General features: G+C 37.2%; 1 long non-coding RNA gene across 1 annotated transcript in view; it reads right to left on the reverse strand.

Moving 5' to 3' along the window:
• Positions 1-3,768: 3,768 nt before the first annotated feature.
• LOC129479267 (uncharacterized) overlaps positions 3,769-18,024 on the reverse strand; it is an 81,548-nt gene continuing 67,292 nt past the window's right edge. The window contains exons 4-6 of the long non-coding RNA XR_008656629.2: positions 5,448-5,516; positions 5,209-5,347; positions 3,769-3,807 (exon numbers count right to left, since the gene is read on the reverse strand). This is a non-coding gene — a long non-coding RNA (uncharacterized lncRNA). The remainder of the gene's footprint in view (positions 3,808-5,208; positions 5,348-5,447; positions 5,517-18,024) is intronic.

Here is an 18,024-nt window from a genome sequence, read left to right on the forward strand (position 1 = left end):
TCTAACAATTTATTTCTGTGTAGGTAAATCCAAGAAAAAAAATTTAATATTTACATTTAGTCTTCGGAATAAAAACAAAAATTTTCCTGAAAAAAGCAAGGTAATTAGTAAGATGCAGGCTCTTCGGATGTAGGCGTTAGACACACCATAAAGCATTAGCTTTGCTGATCAATTCTAATATTAGGTTTTGACCTGTTGGATTTAATTAGAAGAGAAAAAAAAAAAAACATCCAAACTTTAAAGTGGTAAGGAAAAAAAAAAGAGTACATCTGGTTATTTAAGTACTGTCATCAGTTAACCTATGTAATAATGTTGACAGATGGTTGGCAGACTTGACTATTTTTATCAACAACGTATTATGTTAATTTCTTATTTAAGATAGTACCGACAACATACATCTATTCCCTCTTCTCCTTTAAACTAACAAGGAAAACGCAGTCTATAAAGAAGGGCTGCTGACTGCACTGGAAATAGTGCACAGGGAAGGGAGGATTCAGAAAGAGAAACTTGAACTCTGCAAACCTTGAGCTAACATGGACTTCTCCATACTAGATGGCCCACTGGAGGGGTAAACTGAACTGCCTTAATTGGCAGAAAAAGGTCAAGATGTGTGGGCAAGTAGAGGGAGCTTCCCACAGACAGGGAGAGCAGTTAATTTTGCAAGAAATAGGGTGTGACTGAGGCTGGATTTACAATAAACCTGGATGACATGCAGAGCTGTGACCTTGGATAAGTGAAGGTAAATAAAATGTAAATTGTCAACCAATGTCTGTGACCAAAGAGCCAGAATTATTTTTCCTTATTAGGGAACAGAATCATACCAACCCAGCAGGGTGCTGTGACAAGGTATTCAGAGGCCATTTAGCAAATTCTCCTAATATCCCAGCTTATCTCAGCTTCTCCCTACACTTTTTTTCTACAAACAGCTGGTGCAGGAAAACTTCCAGCATTCAGTGAGGGGTAAAATCATGGAATTTATCTAAACATACTTAAAGGAACAGAGAGAAAAGTAACATAATGAAACAAGGTCAATAAAGAATATACATCAGAAAATTATGGTAAAATCAGTTTCAGATTATAATCAGACATCTTAATGAAAATCAAAGAAATTAAATGAAACATGGCCTCACTGGGGAGAAAAAAAAAGGAGAGCAGAAAGAAAACACATAAAGGCTCAAGGGGAAATGACTTTTTTTATATAAAGGACATGAAGTGATAGAGAAAATAAAAGCGTAACAACATGAAAGTCACATTAGACATAGAAATTACTAAAAGAAAACGTCAAGAACATGTAGAAGAAAGCTTAAGAAAATTGAGCATATTGAAAGAAAAAGAACTAGTTTTGTTAATTAACAAAGGATAAATGTTAATTATGGAAGACAGTTAAAGAAGAGCACTCACTGTATTCTGAAGTAGATTAAAAAAAGTCAAACAGAAAAATTCAAAGATAAAATAGAAGTCTCCCATAACAGTTTAAGTAACTAATTAATGATTAATTTAAATAAATAAATTTAATTGTGATTAATTTAGATGATGATTAACTTTCAAGTCCCAGGGAAACAATTTGATACAAGACAGTTTCATAAGCCTTTCTAGGAAGAAGTATTATGGTACAAATTGCAGCCATCCAAGAAAATAATAAAGAACATCATTATAAAGTATGGCAGTGACTACTAAATCAATATAAATGCGAAAGTAAGTGTAAATACATGTGAAAATTATTGTTACATTACACAATATAAATATCAACAATAATGACAATGTAGAAATAATAACCTAATTAGCAAAACAGGGAGAAAGGTCGAGAAAAAAAGTTTAAGAGGAAATATTCAAAGAAATAATGATAGAAAAATTTCCAAAATTAAAGAAAAACATTATTGCAAAAGACTGAAAACTCCTCTTAACCACAAGGAAGATAAATAGACATAAATTAATCCTTAATGCAAAAGGCCAAGAATTCTTCTTTAATAGTGTTAAAGAAGAATTAGGTGAGAGGGCTGACCTTAATAGATACAGTAATTTTTAAAAGTGTGTTACTGGCCAGATGTAGATAGTTAATAAACCAGAATAAAGAGACCAGAAACAAACCAACTATACAGAAAGTGGTCAGACATATAAGAAATATCAATGGAAAAAGGAGGAATATTTAATAAATGGTGTTGGGACAATTATCTATATAAAAAAATTAAATGGAGAACTACTTCACCCTATCCTCTGAGATCATGCCACTACACTCCAGCCTGGGTGACAGAGTGAGACTTTAGCCACAAAAAAAAAAAAAAAAAGTTCAGAAGTCATCACTCCCACCTCTACAACAAGAAAAAGCTGAGCAAACTGAATATTAACAACTGTTCTTAGACCCACTGTAGAACTGAGGTCACATGAAAAACCACCACTTGAAATTAAAAGACACAGGTGAACAGAGAGAATCACAATCAAGATCAACTTACCTGAAACAACAGCAGTTGGAGCCATAAACTGGTGGGAACATTTAAATAGGAACTTTGACAAATTATGGGGGACAGAGTTTAGATTACTGTTAAGAATGAGAAACTCCTGAGGGCTGCAGTCATAGGGGACCCTACACTTTTATGAGTATTACTTTCAGGAACTCAACCAGGTTTTTGTAGTAAAGAGTCAAGGAAAGCCTTTGTTTCTGTCAGGGAGAAAGGAAAAGTAAAACGTTTTGAATACACCCGAAGCATTCCCCATAATAATGACTTACTGAGCAAGGGAAGAGAATTCACCAAAACCTCATCAGTGGTGGGAGGAGAGAAATTAGCTGACTCTACCCCTTCTAGTCTCTTTGTCTCACCTAAGGGTAAAAAATGTTGAGAAACATTCGTGAAGTTCACAGTCCAGGGACACAGGCCCAATAAAAGACTGATGCTTAATGATAGGATTATAGAACATTACCTTTCACCCCTCACCTTACCACTCTATCAACAGGACTCCAGTATAATAAAAATGGGTTACAGCTAAAAGAGCTACAAGACACAACCCTATTTAGGGAGTTTTCAGGGAATCTCAAACATAAGAGAGGAGCCAAAATAAGGACATTAGAGGAAAATGAAACCTCTGAAACCTACAGCTACAGCAATATTAAATGCAACACAACTTCTAGCCAGGTTAATATAAAATTTCACATGGAAGGTTACTTAACTCAGTTGTTATTACTCAATATATGATGTTAAGCTTTCAAATGAAAATTACAAGGCATACAAAAAGGCAAGAAAAACACAGTCTAAAGAAACAAAGCAAGCATCACATCAGATTCAGATAGGCAGATATTTTAGAATTATCCAAACCAGGAATTTTTTAAAAACTATAATTAATATTTTAAAGGTTCTAATGGAAAAAGTGGGCAACATGCAAGAACAGATGAGTAGTATAAGCAAGATGAAAACTCTAAGAATAAAAAAATGCTAAAAATAAAAAATACTACAGCAGAAACGAAGTGACGGGCTTATCAATAGACAGGACACAGCCCAAGAAAGGAATCAGTAAGCTTGAAGATATATTAGTAAAATTCCCAATCATAAATGCAAAGAGCCTATTTGTCCTCCAGTATTCACTCTTCCCTTCCTCCTCAGGAAAAGAACCCCCACATTGTACCCGGTTGTCTAGAACAAAGACTATTGTTTCTAGCTTTTATTGCAGCCGGACATGGCCACATATTTAAATACTGGTCAATGAAGTACAACTGGAATAAATAAATAAATGTGAACTAAGTCTGAAAAGTGCACTTACAGGAACACCATAGCTTTTCCTCCCCTTTTCTCCTTCCTACTACCTGGGACATGATTGCTGGAAAAAAAAAAAAAAAAAAGCCATTTTAGACCATAAGGTGACCTCAGGAATGAAAGCCACATAAGCATATAAGCATAAAACAATAAGAAAGAGCCTGGGTCTCTGATGCCAACCAGAACTTAACAAAAAGTAAACATATCTTGTCTAAGCCATCATTATTTGGTTTAGACAAAGAGAAATTTGTAGCCAAATCTAACAAAATATACTAATTTTTGTTATTTTGAAACATTTTTCTATTTTATATTTCTTCTAAGAAACTTTGAAATAATTGTAGAGTAAAATAGGGTTTACGATTAATCTCTATCCAAATAAGAACAAGGTAAGATCTTTAAAATGTTCCTATTATTAGGCCGGGTGCAGTGGCTCATGCCTGTAATTCAAGCATTTTGGGAGGCCAAGGCGGGCCTCCTTGCTTGAGACCAGGAGTTCGAGACTAGCCTGGCCAACACGGTAAAACCTTGTCTCTACTAAAAATACAAAAGTTAGCCGGGTGTGGTGGCACACACCTGTAATCCCAGCTACTTGGGAAGCTGAGGCACAAGAATCGCTTGAACCTGGGAGGCAGAGGTTGCAATGAGGCAAGATCATGCCACTGCACTCCAGCCTAAATGACAAAGCAAGACTCTGTATAAAAAAAAAAAAAAAGTTCTTATTTCTTACTATTAGAAGCTGGCTGCTGTTTAATATATTCTGGGACCCAACTATAATATTTATGTGCTGCTTTCCCTCCTCATTGTTTAAATAAAATTTTATTATAACCCTATATTTCAGGCAGTGTGGAAGGCAACATTTTCAGTGGAATGAAGCATAAGAGAAGATTTTTTTTTCACTTATGTACTCACAAACTCGAGAGTCAGACTCATGGATAAATTAAAACCATTATGCACTACGAGGGCAATCACAGATGCATGTTATGGGAACACTAATTATTCATGGAGTCAAGGAACCCTTGTGGATCAAAAGGATGAGATATGAGCTAGATCTTAAAAGACAGAGAGTAATTTACCAGACAGAAACAGAAAGGAAAGGCATTCTAGGAAAAGGGAATCATTGAACTTGAGAGATAGAAGTAAAGCCAGAGAAAGTGCGCCAAGAGAGGAAAAGTTGTGTTAGAGTTGGTCCAGAACAGAATTATGTTGTGGAGTACAGTTCATCACACAGAGTAGGATATCAACACAAAACTGAGCTGACTTAAGCTAAATTGAATATTATGGCAGCATATAAAAGATTTACAAAGACCATTTTAACATGGAAAATTCTAGTGATATAATTTTTAAGTGAAAATGACAGAATTTTGAATTACATATTCAGTGTCATTATAATTCTGGTGAATTGTAATTCTCTGCAGTTGTCTGGTGATTTGACTAGGCATCAATAAGAAGTGAATCATGAACTTACCATTGTTCATGTTGGCTGATTGGAAGACTTTTCCCCATATTAACTTTTGGTTCCAAAAACATCAGATCTTGTTTGCTACTCACAATTTTCTGTGCCAGGCATCAAAGGATGTGTGCATACTGCAATACAACTTCTGGCCCTACAACATCAAGTCAGAACACTAGCCAGGTCAGTAGAAAGAAGTCTTCTTGGACGTCATTTCCACAGAAGCGACTGTGAACCATTTAAACAAAACCTACCAAAATGCATCCACAACTCATCTTCTCTTAGCCAGATCCCCAAAATGCCTGCTGCCACTTCATTACCACCTGATGTGAGAAGAAGCATGACGGATGAAAGTCTGAGTGGAGAAAGATGGCAGTCTTAACAATTTCAGTTAATTGACTTTACTTCTGCAAAGTTTACAAAAACATGTGACCATGATAACACATTGTTAGTGTCTCTCCCGAGCCTTAAGAGGGTTTTTGCAAGTGAGGGGCACTGAAGTTGCAGATCTATGACTTTCACAGTAAATATGTCTCTGTACTCTGTTTAAAAACAAAGCAAAGCAAAGCAAAGCAAAACAAACAAACAAAAAAAGCTAATGTACAAAAAAGGGCTGAAAGGAACTACCCCTAAAGTATTAGCAATGTTTATATTTAGGTGATATAACTGTGGGTGGATTTTATTTTTTGTCTACTTTTCTGTTATTATCAAAATTTCTTTGAAAGACTCTTTTGCTTTGGCATTAAAATGATTAAATTAGTTTAAGTGATATTTCTGGCTTTCTCTATTACACAAGCTGTAATCTCTGATTTATTTTTTATCAGATAAGGATCATGAAAGATGTTTTAGCTCCCAAGGAATTTCTTCCCTTTAATAAGACATTTCCAGTCTTCTGAATAGTTTATTCACAAGCTATAGCTGCTCCACCAAGTCTTCTCTAAAACACTGCATAGTTGAACATATAGAGTTGCAATACTTACAACTTCATTGATAACCAACAATATTCAATAATAAGGATAAGATTTCCTGACATAGTGCCACAATTCTTACTGATTAAAAGATAAATCTATATGCCAAACTTTCTCCTCTGACATATGTGTGACATGTTAACAAGAAGTAAAATGGCCCTCAACTTTTTTTTCAGGAAACACAATCATATTCATGTACATGGATGAATCCAAGAATAATTTTATTTACTCTTAGAATGAGTTTTAGAGTCTATTGCTTAAATAGTGTTAAAATGCTGCACATTCCCATCACAAATACAACAATGAAACCTACAAGAGTCCACATATGGTCATCACGAGTCAATGAGTTTACAGCAAATTTCCCGAGCTGGTATTACACAGAATATTCTTTCAAATGGTATTTATGGATATGGTGTGAAAAAAATTTTTCTCAAATATTTGGTAAACACTGGGTCAAATAAGTTGTGTGTGTGTGTGTGTGTGTGTGTGTGTGTGTGTGTGAGAGAGAGAGAGAGAGAGAGAGGGGATTTGTCATTTTTTTAAAAACTACTGGACTACTGACTTTAATGGGTAAACACATGCTGTACCTTTTCAAAAGAAAATAGAGTATGCTGCATTTCTCAAACATATTTGATCATGGAACAAATTTTTCTTCCTATAACTATTGAAGTCCCTAGATGAACATTTTGAATACCACCACTTGGAAAAATGTTGAGTTAGATTCCAATTCTTCATAAAGTATGTGTACTGTATGAAGTGTGGTATTTGGGATCATTGAAAATATTTGCCATCTGTCAACACTGAAATTTAAACAAACCATTGCTACTGGGGAACTGGTTTACCTTTGCTTAAAGGCAAATTCCATATTTATATTTTTAGCATAATTCAATCTGGAACATTGCAACACAGGAAAGCAATTAAGCTCCCCAAGGCAGTCACTGTGGAAACCTATTAAAAAGGAGGTGGGGGAGAAAGGGAACTGTGGAAGCAAATTATTAAAATCTTCGAGACAAAATTATAAAAGATGAGTTCACAAATATGTTCAGTAAAAATGCATGTCTACCAGTTACCTACCCCTTTCAAGTAAAGAGCAATAACGCTAAAGGAAAGCAGATGGAAAAGAATTTGCATTTCTCTTTCTCCAAATTGTTATTAGAAATATAAAACTCAAAGGAGTCAATGAGGCTGGGTCATGCTCCTAGGCTATTGCTTTGCCAAATAACACAAAATACTGTCAACAATATCAATTTAATGTTCAGGAAAACATCACATTCTCAAATGAAAAGAAAAAAGTAAAATGTATCATTCCGTCATAACTACAGAAAAAATACACTGGTAAATTAAAGCTGCCATGGAGGTCCAAAGTATTATTATTCCAAATTACAAAGAGTGAATGTGATACTCAAGATATGAAGCATACAAATGAGATATACTTGGTTGGCACAACAGTTCTTGAAAGGCAAATACTAGCTCGAGGTAGCAAAGATAACCAAAATTCCAGTGGAAAAAGGACATTGCACATTGAAAAGACGGAAAATATACAAGTGCCCACAGTGATATCTTTATTAAAAAAACCACTTACTATTTTCTAAATAAAAGGTATCCTTTTCAAAATAACATCATTGGGCCAGGCACGGTGGCTCACGCCTGTAATCCCAGCACTTTGGAAGGCTGAGGCAGGTGGATCACCTGAGGCCAGGAATTTGAGACCAACCTGGCCAATGTGGTAAAACCTCGTCTATACTAAAAATACAAAAAAAAAAAAAAAAAAAATTGGCCAGGTGTGTTGGTGGGTGCCTGTAATCCCAGCTACTCAGGAGGCTGAGGCAGGAGATTCACTCGAACCTGGAGGTGGAGTTTGCAGTGAGCCGAGATCGCGCCATTGGACTCCAGCCTGGGCTACAAGAGCAAAACTCTTGTCTCAAAAAAAAATAAAAAATAACATCCCTGGAGTAGGAGCCATTCATCTTCACAGATTGCAGATAAAATAACATACAGGCCAGACATGGTGGCTCATGCCTGTAATCCCAGCACTCCTGGTGGCAAAGGTAAGCAGATCACTTGCGGCCAAGAGTTTGAGACAAGCCTGGGCAACATGGTGAAACCCTGTCCCTACAAAAAATACAAAAATCAGCTGGGCATGGTGGCGTGCACCTGTAGTCCAGCCACCCAAGAGGCTGAGGTGGGAGGATCACCTGAGCCTGGGAGATGAAGATTGCAGTGAGCCATTATCACATCACTGCACTCCAGCCTGGAAATAGAGTGAGACCCTGTCTTAAAATAATAATTATAATAATAATAATTTACAGACAGACCTCAAGATTGTGGTCATTGTTTGCCTACTAGATACTCTTTTGGACTATTTATTCTTTGAACTTTGAAAATCAAGTTTCAAGATTATCATGAAACGTGAAATAAAAGTATCAATGTCCTATCTTATGGGATAGCCATACATTGTGATCCAGGGCTATGCTGAAAACAATTGTATGTATGTCTTCCCATCTCCATGTTCAGTGACATCAATGCAGAGATGGCTTGAAATCAAGCTGTGGTGGAAGTTTTTACACTACAGAAATTGACAAACACCAGAAATCAAGGTTTTATCTTTTCAGATAACTGATTGTCAGCACGACTCTGGTAATAACTTGTCAGCATAACTCTGGTAATAACTATTAGTGTTCTGGAATTCTCTTGATTATTGATAGCTAATATTAGTTTTCATTAAAATATTAAGGCTCTGATACTTGTACCTAGATTTACATTTAAGATGTAACATGCAAGGATAAAAATTATAATAAAAGATGTGGGCTCCCTCTACTATCTAGAGAGACACCCACACCTAAAGGAGGCTGCTTATAACACACAGTACAAGAAGTATCAAACTTCTCTGACCAGAGCCCCAGTGCCAGGGAAATCCCAGCTATTGTGCATTAACAAGAACAGGAAAAACTGCAGTGATGCATAACAATGAAGTGTTTTGGAAAGAATTCTGAAAGTGTCATTGGGAAATACTAAGAACATGCCAGTTGTAGTTTGTAAGTAGCAATCATTAGTTAACCTTAGTAATTCATTTAGTAAGGTTGCTGGTAAACAGAGCCACTGCGTAGGGGATTTGGTTTACGTGCACCTGCCAAAGAGGCAAGCAGGGACTGAAGTGCAATCTGCCCTCCACTTGCAAGCTGCTGGGCTACAGCCGCCTAGTATCATACAATTTGACAAAGGTGTGTTATGTGCTAAGGACTATCCTAATAGTAAATAGCCCTTGGTTATAGTTAAAAATAAAGGACTGGGCTAGGCGCGGTAGCTCAGGCCTGTAATCCCAGCACTTTGGGAGGCTGAGGTGGGTGGATCACCTGAGGTCAGGAGTTCGAGACCGGCCAACATGATGAAACCCCATCTCTACTAAAAATATTAAACATTAGCCAGGCGTGGTGGCAGGTGCCTGTAAATCCCAGCTACGCAGGAGGCTGAGGCAGGAGAATTGTTTGAACCCAGGAAGTGGAGGTTGCAGTGAGCCGAGACCACGCCATTGCACTTCAGCCTGGGCAACAAGAGCAAAACTCTGCCTCAGAAAAAAAAAAAAAACAATAAAATAATAATAATAATAATAATAATAAATAAAGGACTGTAGAATGGGAGTCATTCAAATATAAGATCAATAAACAACAACAAAAGACTTGCACTTTTCAATTAGGAGGCTTCTCTTGAGACCCCTACAAACTAGTTAAAACACTGTAAAAATCATTCTTGAGAATTCCAGCCAGGACAGCTCTCTTACTGCGAGCTCTGATCTGACACATTTCTGCTCCTCCAAATACATAACAATGATAGACTTTTTTTTTAAAGTAAAAAGAAGTCGCAGCCTGATTCTAACACAAGACAAACACGTCTGTGGACTAAAAACAGAAGAAAAATACAAACTGACAAGCAGAGCCAGAGACCTGGCAAAGGAGTGAGCAAGAAGGGTGTGTGCAAAATGAGAGAGAAAAACGGATGGACAGCCAGGGAGCGGACAGGGGTAGATTTGCAGCCATGGATGGCGAGTAGGGAGATGCTACAAAAGAAAAAAAACAGAATCCTCCACAAAATGGCAAGACAGAATGACAGTCACTGAGTTCTTCCAGCACAAGGAGGTTCATGTCACTTCTGGCAGAAGCATAGAAATTTTATATAACTTGCCATATTGTTAGAAAACTATTTTGTTAAATATGTATGTTAAAATGTTAGGAGTAACCACTAAAAGAAGTGTAATCTTTTAGCTTGCCAACCAGCAGAGGAGTGAAAAGGGAATATAGAAAATTTATCAGTCCATCTGAAGGCAGAGCAAGAGCAAAAAGGAACACATTAGAAGAATGTGAATGAGCACAAAATCAAGTATAAAAAAATAAGTCCAGCCTCAGCAGTGCTTGCAATTAAACTTGCTATTAAAAGACAGCACTTATCTGAATGCATTTAAAATAAAAATATGAGCTGGTTACCAAAAGCTTATCTGAAACAAAATCACATGGAAAAGCACAAAATTAGGTGAGGGAATATATATTTTTTCCAAGAAAATATCTAGCCAAAATAAAGCTAATATAACAATATTTGGATAAGATAAATAGAAGTTAAGAGAAAAAGCATTGAGAGGGATAAAGAGGAGCCTTACATAATAGTGACTAGAACAATTTACCGGGAAAATATAAAAACTACAAATTTGTACGCAACTAACAGCATAGCCTAACGTGTGTGTATTATGTGTGTATATGTGTGTATATATGTATGTATATACACACATATACACATGCACAGAAGTTAAGAGAAAAAGCATTGAGAGGGATAAAGAGGAACCTTACATAATAGTGACTAGAACAATCTACCAGGAAAATATAAAAACTACGAATTTGTACGCAACTAACAGCATAGCCTAATGTGTGTGTATTATGTGTGTACACACATAATACACACACATTAGGCTATGCTGTTAGTTGCGTACAAATTCATAGTTTTATATATACATATACACGTGTATATATATATATATATATATAGCAAAACTCATTGAATGTCAGTAGAATGTCAAGAACAATTTGGCAAATACATAATCATCGTAGGTGATCTTAACACTCTCTGATAGATACAGCAGACCAAAGGTTATTAAAGATATAGAAAATTTAAATCACCAAATTAACATGCCTGATCTAAAGGATATATAACTCTGCACTAGCAGAAAACATCCAATCTCTTCAAGTAAACATCCAATCTCTTCAAGTAAACATGGAATATTTACAGAAACATACCATGTAAAAGATAACAAAGAATTCCTCAACAAATTCAAAGAATAGATGTCATATAAGCAATGTTCTCACAATAAGGCAGTTAAATTAGAGAAATAAAAAGATAATTTAAAACAAAAAGAATCACCCCTAGAGTAGGAAGGAAAAAATGGGCCATGCACTCTAAGATATAGACAGTTGAATCCCAGGTCTAACACTTGCCTGCTGAAAGTCCCTGAACAAGTCACTTAACCTCTCTAGGCCTTGGTTTCTTCAGATGTTATATGGGTGTAATATCTCTCTTACACAGATTAAAGGAGGAAATAATCTATAAAAGCACCTATTACAGTACTTGGCAGAAACCCAAATACTAGTTTCAGTCCTTTTACATAACGTGTTTAATAAATATCAATTGAATTAATAAATGAATACCAAGTGGAGATAAATATACATTCTTTTGCAAATGGAATATATAATAAATTTAATTAATCCACAAGGTCCTATTTTAAACAGAAAGAAGGAAAAATATGGCACATTCTATGTTTCTAATTATCCTCTGATTTGAAAAGAAAGAAAAGATTTTGTCTGGACGTCTGGAAAATCTGATGACACATCCTGTTTGTCCCTCTCATGTTAATTTTTATAATCGCTTCAGATCATGAGGTCACTTTGTCCAAATAAAAAGAGGTTTCACTTGTGAAAGAAGAGAAGCTTAGAGGGCAATGCCTAGTATCTTGCGGGCCGCATTACCAGCTGTTTTCAAGAGACCCAACAAAATTTGAAGGGGACCCAACACATTGCAATGAGCATAAATCAGCTAGATAGAAGAGAGAATTTTCTTGACAATAAGTTACCACTCCATTGCATCAGGCAGGGGTTTGTGTGATCTCCTTCCAAGTGTGACATTTCCAGACATCCTGAACTTGATAGAGGCTATGTAGAAAGCTAAGATCCACCCAACGTGCAGCTGTGATAGTTAATGAGGTGTGTGCAGGGGTATAGCACATAGACAGCCTTTATCACTCTCTATATACTCTTGTTGGCTCCCCTCCCTAGAAGGTTTTCAACATGTGTTCAGTGTGGTTTGGTTGCTTCATTTCTATGGGACTCAGAAGAAAGATTTTCTGCTCTCTTCATTGTGTCACTAGTGCCAAGGACTTTTCAATTTAATTGTTATATGAAGCATGATGTCCCCAAGGCCAATCTCAAGACTTTGGTCAAAGGGAAAAGTGTTTCCAGATCACAGTGAAACATGGCCTTGGTGACAAAGCTGACAATAACAGGATGAACATTTCAGGAATTCAGCACTACTACCAAGAAAACATGATTTATAAGCTATGAATGCTCGCATTTCATATTTACCTGAAAAGCACATCTTGTTTTTTTTTTCATTCCCACTAAAAATCCTAAATATTTCTGAAGCATCAGAAAATATGGCCTAATGTGGGAGAAACATTAGGACTGGCTAAATCAGCCTTATACCAAAATAAATTTAAGGTAGATTTAAACATTGAATATAAAATTAATATAGGTAAATGCTTTTATATTCTTAATGTAGAAAAGAACTTCATAAGCTTAAGATCAAATACAGAATCTAAGGGAAAAACTGCCATGTTTAAAAATATTAAATTCTAAACATTTGTACAGTTAGAAAAATCATACATAAAATCAAAGACAAATAACAAATAGAAAAAATAGTTTTAACATCTATGACAGAGAGTTCATATTTTTAACATATAAAAAGCACTTATAAACAAAAAGAAAATGAAAAATGTATGAATAAGGCTTCAAAAGCAAAATGCAAGAAAAACAAAAATAGACAAATGAGAGTTAATTAAACTTGAAAGCTTCTACATAGCAAAATAAGGGAAAAAAATCAACAGAGTAAACAGGCAACCTACAGAATGGAAGAAAATATTTGCAAATTATGCCTCTGACAAAGGATTAATATCCAGAATCTATAAGGAACACAAACAACACAAGGAGAAAAAAACAACTCCATTAAAAAGTGGGCAAAGGACATGAATAGACATTTCTTAAAAGAAGACATACAAGTGGCCAACAAACATATGAAAAAACACTCACCACTAATCATCAGAAAAATGCAAATTAAAACCACAATAAGGTATCATCTTATACCAGTCAGAATGGCCATTATTATGAAATCAAGAAACAACAGATGTTGCTGTGGATGCACAGAAAAGAGTATACTTATAAGCTGTTAGTAGGAATGTAAATTAGTTCTATCTCTATGGAAAACAGAATGGACATTTCTCAAAGAACTAAAAATAGAACTAGAAAGGCACAGTGGCTCACGCCTGTAATCCCAGCACTTTGGGAGGCCAAGCAGGCTGATCATGAGGTCAGGAGATCGAGAACATCCTGGCTGACATGGTGAAACCCCGTCTCTACTAAAAATACAAAAAATTAGCCAGACATGGTGGCACGTGCCTGTAGTCCCAGCTACTTGGGAGGCTGAGGCAGGAGAATTGCTTGAACCCAGGGGGTGGAGGTTGCAGTGAGTCAAGATCACGCCACTGCTCTCCAGCCTGGGTGACAGAGCAAGACTCCATCTCAAAAAAAAAAAAAAAAAAAAAATAGAACTACCATTCAACCCAGCAATCCCATTACTGGGTATCTACCCAAAGGAAAAGAAATTACTATACAAAGAAAACACAATTGTACTCATATGTTTGTCAAAACACTATTCACAATAGCAAAGTCATAGACTCAACCTAAGTGTCCATCAATAGGTGATTGGATAAAGAAAATATGGTATATACACCATGGAATACTATGCAGCCATAAAAAAGTCATGTTTTTTACAGCAACATGGATGGAGCTGGAGGCCATTATCCTACATGAAATAAGTCAGAAGCAGAAAGCAAAATACCACCTGCTCTCAAGAGGGAGCTAAACAATGGGTACACATGAACATAAAAATGGAAACAATAGACAATGGGGACTCCAAAAGTGAGGGAGGCTGAGAGGAGGGTAAGGGTTAAAAAATTTCCTATTGGGTACAATGGTCACTATTTGCGTAATGGGTACACTAGAAGCCCAACTCTGCTGTTACATAATATATCCATGCAACAAACATCTACATGTACCCACTGAAACTACAATAAAATAAAATTTAAAATTAATTAATTTTTAAAAAGATTATGGAAAATGAGCATAAATAGTCACTTCCCAAAGGAAGACATACAAATGACTAGTAAACACAACTTAGAAAAGTACTACTTTAATAGTAAACAAGGAAATGCAACTTAAAAGAATAAAGTATAAATTTATTATTTTTCTTTATTTTTTAAAATTTTACTTAATACATTGGTAAAAATTTGAGTGAACACTCAATGTCACTGAATCCAACATTGCTATGTATTTGGGGAAACAAGCACTCTTTTACTGGGTGATGAAAGTGAAAGACCAATACAATTGGGATGGGGGAAAGAATTGACAAAATCCATTAATATATTAAAATCCCTAAAAACAAGAATACTTTTCGATCAAATAATTTCATTTCTAGGATTTATCCTAAGAAAATAATCAAGCAGGAGTGCCTGGATTTACCTTTAATCATCTCAGGCTTGTTTATAATAGCTATAAATCAAACAATGGAAGTGTTATTCTAGAGTGGAACTTCAAGGAAATTGTGAGACACACACAATAAAGCACTCTGGAATAATTAAAAATGAAGGCATAAGAAGAGGCAAAGCAACATAGCTAAATAGAAGCCTCCACCTATCATCTTTCTCACAGGAATACCAACTTTAACAACTGTCTACACAAAATTGCACATTCATAAGAACCAAAAATCAGATGAGCAATCATAGTACTTGGTTTTAACTTCATAGCACCAAAAGCAGCAGGAAAGAGGGTAGTTTGGCTTTAGTTGCCAAAGCTACCCTTCCCCTCTCTCCTTTAGTGGCCATATGGCATGGAGAGAGAATCTGTGCAACTTGGGGAGGAAGAACACAGTGATTGTGGGACTTTGCATCGGAACTCAGTGCTGCCCTGTCACAGCAGAAAGCAATACTGGGCAGAACTCAGGCGTCACCCATGGAGGGAACATTTAGAAAAGCCCTAGCAAGAGGGGAATCATCCATCCCAGTGGTCAGAACCTGAGTTCTGGTAAGCCTCGCCACCACAGACTAAAGTGCTCTATGGGTCTAAAAAACCTTGAAGGGCAGTCTAGGCCACAAGGACTGCAACTCTTAGACAAGTCTGAGTGCTGTGTTGGGCTCAAAGCCCGTGGACTTGGGGAGCACATGACCTAGGGAGACACCAGTCAGGGTAGCCAAAGGAGTGCTTGTTTCAACTCTCCCACCAACCCCAGGCAGAACAGCTTGCAACTCTGAAAAGGACTCTTTCATTCCACTTGAGGAGAGGAGAGGGGTTTTGTCCTGCAACTTGGATACCAGCTCAGCCACAGTAATATAGGGCACTAGGCAGAGTCATAACATCCTCATTCTAGGACCTACCTCCTGGACAACATTTTTAGACCCACTCTGGGCCAGAAAGGGAACCTACTGTCAGGAAGGGAAGGACCTAGTCCTGGCAGGACCCATGACTTGCTGACTAAAGAGCCCTTGGGCACTGAATGATCAATAGCAGTAGACAGGTAGTACATACCATGAGCTTTTGGTGAGACTCTGAGATGTGCTGGTTTCACATGTGACTCAGCACATGCATAGATGTGGTGGCTGTGGTGAGAGACTCCTTCTGTTTGAGAAAAGCAAAGGGAAGAGCAAAGGGGACTTTGTCTTGCAGCTTAGGTACCAGCTCAGCCACAGTGAGGTAGAGCACCAAGTGGGCTCTTGGGGACCCTGATTCCAGGCCTTGGCTCTTGGTTAGCACTTCTGAACCAGCCCTGGGCCAGAGGTGAACCCAACGCACTGAAGGGTGAATCACAGTCCTATAAGCATTCACCAGAAGCTGATTAAAGAGCCCTTGGGCCTTACATGAACATCAGTGGTGGCCTGGCACTGCTCCCCATGGGCCTGTGGTCGTGGTGACCATGGGGAGAGACTCTTCTGCTTGTGGAAAGGGTACAGAAGAGTGGGAAGGACTTTATCTTGTGGCTCGGGTGCCAGCTCAGCTGCAGTAGAATAGAGCAGCAGGTAGATTCCTAAGATTTCCAACTCCAGACCCTGGCTCCCAGACAGTATCTCTAGACCCACCTGGAGCTAGGGGGAGCTCACCACCCTGAAGAGAAAGACACAAGCCAGGCTGGCTTCACCACTACCTGATTGTTAGAGCCCTAGGCATTGAATGAACATAAGCAGTAGCCAGGTAATGGTTACAGTGAGCCTTGGTTGAGATCCAGTGCTCTGCTGGCTTCAGGTCTGACCCAGCACAGTCCCAGTCGTGGTGGCCACAGGGCAGCTTGTACTACCCCTCCAGCTCCAGGCAGCTCAGCCCAAAGAGAGAGAGTCTATTTATTTGGAAGTAAGTAAGAGAAGAGAACAAGAGTCTCTCCCTGGTAATCCAGAGAAATCTTCTGGATTGTACCCAAGACCACCAAGGCAATACCTCTACAAGTCTTTGAGGGGCACAGCATTACTGGGCTTGAAGTTCCTCTAAATGTAGATATGGCTGCAGTGACCAAAAATGTAGATCACAACACCCAAGTCCCTTTGAATACCTGTAAAGTTTTCCCAACTTTACAGTTGGGAAACTGCAATAAATATCTTTTCAGGACTGCAATAAATACCTAACTCTTTAATGCCCAGACACTGAAGAACATTCACAAGCATCAAAACTATCCAGGAAAACATCACCTCACCAAATGAACTAAATAAGACACAAGGGGCTAACCCCAGAAAAACAAAGACCTTTCAGATAGAGAATTCAAAACAGCTGTGTTGAGGAAACTCAATGAAATTTCCAAGATAGTAGAGAAGGAACTCAGAATCATATCAGACAAATTTAACAAAAAGATCGAAATAATTAAAAAGGATGAAGCAGAAATTCTGGAGCTGAAAAATGCAACTGACATACTAAAGAATGTATCAGATTCTCTTAATACCAGAATTGATCAAGCAGAAGAAAAAACTAGTAAGCATGAAGACAGGCTATTTGAAAACACAGTCAAAGACAAAAGAAAAAAAAGAGTTTAAAAGAATGCAGCATGTCTACAAGATCTAGAAAATAGCCTCAAAAGGGCAAATCTAAGAGTCACTGGCCTTAAAGAGGAGGTAGAGAAAGAAATAGGGGTAGAAAGGTTATTCAAAGGGATAATGACAGAGAACTTCCCAAGCCTAGAGAAATATATTGATATTCAAGTATAAGAAGGTTATAGAACACCAAGCACATTTAACCCAAAAAAGACAACCTCGAGGCAATTAATGATCAAATTCCCAAGGGTCAAGGGTAAAGAAAGGACCCTAAAAGCAGTAAAAGAAAAGAAACAAATAATATACAAAGGAGCTCCAGCACATCTGGCAGCAGACTTTTCAGTGGAAATCTTACAGGCCAGGTGAGAGGGTATGACATATTTGAAGTGCTAAAGGAAAAAAAGTTTTACCCTAGAATAGTATGTCTATATAAAATACACTTCAAATATGAAAGCAAAATAAAGACTTTCACAGACAAACAGAAGCTGG

Source organism: Symphalangus syndactylus, chromosome 3 (assembly GCF_028878055.3).
Source record: "Symphalangus syndactylus isolate Jambi chromosome 3, NHGRI_mSymSyn1-v2.1_pri, whole genome shotgun sequence".
Taxonomy (NCBI): Eukaryota; Metazoa; Chordata; class Mammalia; order Primates; family Hylobatidae; genus Symphalangus; species Symphalangus syndactylus.